The sequence below is a fragment of the Brassica napus genome, unplaced genomic scaffold (genome assembly GCF_020379485.1).
Source record: "Brassica napus cultivar Da-Ae unplaced genomic scaffold, Da-Ae ScsIHWf_1170;HRSCAF=1670, whole genome shotgun sequence".
Taxonomy (NCBI): domain Eukaryota; kingdom Viridiplantae; phylum Streptophyta; class Magnoliopsida; order Brassicales; family Brassicaceae; genus Brassica; species Brassica napus.
The window spans coordinates 1-5,720 of NW_026014593.1; the positions used below are offsets into that span (position 1 = coordinate 1).

At 32.5% G+C, this 5,720-nt stretch overlaps 1 non-coding gene across 1 annotated transcript; it reads right to left on the bottom strand.

The window, feature by feature from the left end:
• Positions 1 to 5,176: 5,176 nt before the first annotated feature.
• Positions 5,177 to 5,283, bottom strand: LOC125596283. Its single transcript, XR_007330989.1, has one exon. It is a non-coding gene; the product is annotated as a small nucleolar RNA R71 (small nucleolar RNA).
• Between the last annotated feature and the right edge of the window lie 437 nt (positions 5,284 to 5,720).

Here is a 5,720-nt window from a genome sequence, read left to right on the forward strand (position 1 = left end):
AACTTGAGTTATGACCTACATAAAATTTCCATTTTTGATCGAATTCTTGAAATTTGAGCTCATTTTTATGCCAAACATTATGCATTTCATTTTTAAACGATGAATTGTTTCGTTTCAAATGACATGATTTGTCTCTACATTCAAAGAAATTTGAACGAGCTACATGTAGAAGAATTTGGCCAAAATGGAAAATTATATACTTATTAATTTAAAGGAGCATGAAAAAAGTAAGAAACATATGCTTAACATGAGTGTTTGGACTGAATTTCGACAGATATTAAAAGGCGTATAGGAAAAATGTACTAGAATAAATTATTTCTATTGTGAAATATCTTGAAAATATAATTTGACATTATGTGGAACATATGAAAAGTTATATGAAAGTAGTATTGTAACTTTTCAGGATTATTAGAGATTCATAGCCAATTTCATTGTTATAAAAACACATGTTTATTGGATTACATATCACTAGTGGTAGTATTTCATCATCATTATATTGGTCATGATATCCAAAATAAATTAATTTTTTCTTTTGATTACTTCATGAATTAAATTAAACTCAATACAAAAATAAGAAGCAGAATATTTTAAGTGATTTTGAATTACTGTACTCCCGATGCTAGCCATCAAGAGAAAATGACAATTATTCTAAGGTAAGTTCATTTTTCACTTTTGAAGTGTTAAAATATACGTTATAATCTTTAGATCTTGATTTAGATAAAGTGATAGGTCAAAACTATGATAATGTATCTAATAGAAAGAACGAAAACAAAGTGTTCATAAAAAAAATATTTGAATATTTGTCTTAGAGATTTTTATACACTATATGCTTTTCATAGTCTAAATTTGGTCTTGCGTGATAATGCAAATACTATATGAAAGTGAAATATTTTCTGCTGTGCTGCAATATTTATATATATTTTTTATAATACTATACAAAATGGGGGGACATTTTGAAATAAAGGTGAACTTTTTTACTATTAAGTGGTTGTCAACAATCTGTTGGGAAAATTGGATTAAAGAATTAAAGCCATAAGATTTCAGATTATAGATATACGAGAAGCTTTATTTGAAATGAGTGAAAATGATAATTGATACTTTGATCCAAAATTATAATTGATCCTTTGATCCAAAATGAAGCAAAATCTTTAGCAATAAAAGCTTAGTAATTTGAATTTATATTATCTAGTATTATTTAGTTTGACATATTGCATGTAGTGAAAATGGTTAGTTAACGATTACAGTCAAAGGTAGCAATTTGATGTTGCAATGACCAAAGTAAGTGGATTGATTTCTTATTTTTTAGAAATATATTGAAACTGAGATTGTTGATGCTATGATGAAAGCAAAAGAAATTGTTGATAAAATTGGTATTGAATCAGTTGTTATTCAAACACGTGTTATTTGTAGAAAAAGGAAGTTTGGTAACTAATAGTAATGAAACTATATTATCTATACATGAAACATTGATTCAAGAACATGTTATATAATAGACCACTAGGAGTTTTCTCTGCACAATGTGCAGAAACAATAATTTTTTATGTATTATTTTTATTTAAAAGAAAATTTATATTTGTATTTGGACATATTTATTTTTATATTTTAACTTCAACAATTTGAAAAAAAATCATAACCGTATTTTGTACTCTTATTTCTTTTGATTTGGTTTAACTACTTCAATTTGATTTTATTTTATAATAATATTTTTTGGTTATATTATATTACATTTAATTGCTCTTTATTTTAAATCTATCTTTTACCATATATATATATTCTAATAAATTTTGAATTTTTGTTTGTTTTAGTTGAAATATGTTAAACTAAGAAAAATCAATTTTTTAATTAACCTAGTGAACCTATAAATTAAATTAAAATTTTAATCATTTACCAATCAAAAAATATTTGATTAGTGTTTCTTTAGTTTTGTATTTGTTGATGAATATTTACAATTAATTTGCATAAAATGTATGTTTATACAAAATATGATATATAAGTTACTGTAAGAAAAATATTCGTAACTACATTTACTATTTAGTTTATTTTTATTAATGTAATATATATATTAATTTAATAGTGATATATGAGTTATTAGTTTTATATATTTTAATAATCTTTCCAAAAATAAATACTTATATAGAAAATTAACATTAATGATGATCTAGAAGTTAATAGGTACTACCATATTTAAAAACCTTATTAAAAATATATAGAACTTTACGAGGAAAATTGTAAATGTCACAATTAGGTTAGTGTCATGTTACATTTTCCAAAGCCATGTCAGCATTTTTCTCTTAGAGTGATTGTAATGATGACACATATACAAATCACTTGGTAAATAATGTCTAGGGGATTCTATTAGTTCACTTGATAAAATATTTGAAAAATACACATTAATACATTATATCAAACTATATTTGGTTTGCAATTGATTCTAATAAGTTGAAAATGCATGGTGATGAGATTTTAAAATCATGTTTTAATTTTGTAGAAAATAGTTTAAAAACTGAAAATTGATTAGATGTTAATTGACGTGACTTTTCTCTTGAGGTTAAGATTCTTAAATAACTTTTATCAAGTAAGAAGATAAATGTAAGTGATGTTTTGAATTTTTTTATAGAATTTGATAGTTTTCCAAATACTACAGCTACATATAAAAGTTTACACACTGTTCTTATTACTATTTATTATGGAGATTTTTTTTTCAAAATTGAAGCATTTCAAATACCTAAAAGCATCTATGTCACAAAAAAGTTACATGAGTTAGATTTAATAGCAATTGAGAACAATTTTGAAAGAATTAGATGTTAAATCTTTAATTGATGATTTCGTTTCAAAGCATCTAAATAGAATGACTTATTTGGTTGAATGATTATGAGAAAAATATTTAAACCCAAACCAGACCATACAAAATGTTCATTTTAAAATCATTAAATCATATTTCCTATATACACTTGAATCCAAAAAAACCCCAAAGTTGTAAAATTTCGATCATGCAAGTCTTGTGAATTATGACTAATCCAGCTGGGTGATTCGTCGCAACAAAGGTTTCTCTTAATGAACCATCAATCGAACCGTGTAGATTGTAAAAAGTTTGAGACTTTGAGCTTGGAATAAAAGGTGGTGAATTTGTGTGCCTTTTTAAATGTAGCTGTAACCGTTGTCATTGTCATCTCCTATGGAAATGAAACTCAGAATAACAACATAAGACAATGTAGGAAGAGAAATCAAAGGCTAATGCACTCAACATATGAGTCCAGCGTGCTTTAGAATAGAGGGCATTGCATGCTTATTGATATACTATGAATTTTACCCACTTTCAACCATGGTATATAGATGTTTTAGGAACTAACTATGTTGTTTTGGAGTCCTTTGAGAACTTTTACAGGTTCATGGATGATTTGGAGAAAAGTGGTGATTTGGGTGCATTTTAGATATAAAATGTGAGGAAGCTCGAAGCTGACCATCGAACAAGTTCGAGGTCGACATTCAGAGTCCACCATCGATCGATGCACACTATGTGCCATCGATCGACAGCGAAGTGCGCAAATCCCAGCCGGCTTAAAACCCAAGTCAAGACATAATTATGGAAATACCCCTGGCCGACTTTTAACCTAATATTTATGTGCTCTGCCATTTTGTTCTAGGAAACACACGCTTTTACACTATTCATATTCTCTAGTTTCATACAACAAAGGTTTTTAGTAGATTTAGAAAGAAGATCCAAGACTCCTTCAGAGATTTGTATTGGAACTCCAGTATTTCTGACCTTAATTTATTTATGAATTCCTTTATGTTATTTGCTATGAATTGCTTTGCTATGTCTGAGTAGTTCATCTTGTTAAGTTTAAGGTTCAAATAGTCATGAGGGATTAGCCCAAAATATAGAACTGCTAAGTTGTCTGGATATCCATCAATTGAATTGCCTTTAATGCTTGTGTTCTAGAGTAGTTAACTAGGACCATGTTCTTAGATAATTGGGCGCAAGCGAAAGCATGGTCCTTTGTATGATTTAATTCATATTGTGCTAGGATTGCTAGAAACAAGCGACAACTGATTTAGTTAAACTAAGTAAACACGTTCAAACCCGCTCGCTAAAGCTTGCTAGATGGGACGTCGATCGACAACTCCATAGTTGCATCAATCGACGGACTGAAAGGTGTATCGAACGACTATCATTGATAGCATTGACACCCGATTAATAACCCTAAGCCGGCTTCATTTAAATTGAATTTGAACCATCCATGTATTCTAGTTACTTGCGTCACAATTAATTCTCAAAACCCCACTTGTTTCTCAGCTTATTATTGAACTCATAAGAGTAAAGAGTAAACTGGTCCTCTGGATTGAATCTCAAATATTACAATTACCACTGTTAACTTGACAGTAGCAAGGATTCATTTTTAGTGTATCAAGTTTTGGCGCCGTTGCGACGGAGACTAAGCTTTTACCTTTATTTTTCGGTTTAATATTTATTCTGAGATATCTAACTTGCTCTACTTCTTTGTTGGAACAGATGATCCAAGTGCATGACCAGTAGACATACTCGGAGCAACGCACAAGGACCACTACATCAACTGACCAACGACGAACTCGCAAGATTAGAAAGACATAACCACCAACAGCCAAGAACAACCGACACCAACATGGGTGATCACGGCAATATGGATGACCTCACTGCTGCATTGGCACTCATTCAACAACAAATGCAGAATCAGCAACAGCAGATGCAGCAGATGCAACAAACCATCCAAAATGAACAACAAGCTGCTCATGAACAAGCAGCAGAGAACGCCGCGCGAGAGGAGCGTGGTGCTCTTATTGGGGAGCGAAACCTTCCGCGGAACTTCACTACAAACCGCTCTCCCATCAACCCTCCACCCTGTACTCGACAAGATTATGAGATCAAACCTGCACTGATAGGTCTGGTACAGAAGAGCACGTTCAGTGGCCTCACATCAGACATACCAATGGATCACATAGAGGCCTTTGAGAGGATTTGCAATTTTTCTCGCTCTAATGGAGTGCCACCGGATTATGTCAAATGCACGCTGTTCCCATTCCTCTCGAAGGGAAAGCTTCTCGTTGGCTGCAATCTCTCCCAACCGGTTCTCTAACCTCATGGGACCAGGTTCGATCAGCATTCATGAGTCACTTCTACACCAAGTCCAAAACTGCGGTTCTGAGGCATAGAATCTCCAACTTCAAGCAGAAATCTGATGAACCTTTTCATGAAGCTTGGGAAAGGTACAAAGAGTACCAGAGAGAGTGCCCACACCATGGGTTTGATGACGATTACATATTGGAGGTGTTCTACGATGGAGAGAGCTATGAGTTCTGGAACACCCTTGATTCCTCTAGTAACGGAGACTTCATGACTCAAACCACACCTGGTGCGTTCGCGCTCATTGAGAATATGGCTTCGAGTTCACTCAATAAGAACAAGGAGCATGATCGCTCCAAAAGTGTGAACAGTATAGATGACCTAGCGGCAAAGGTGGACCAACTGCTTAAGGGAAACTAGAGCCAGGTTTTCATAATGGAAGAAGCAACTCCTGAGAAGAGCGCAGGCGACAAGGCGTTGGAAGCTGAAAAAGCAGGAGACGATCAGCAGGAAGTGAGCTACGTAAATGGGCAAGGGTGGCAGCTGAAGAATTCCCACCCAAACCCTAACGTAAGGAACAATCCACAGCTTTTCTGGACTAAGCAGGACAAACCAGTTG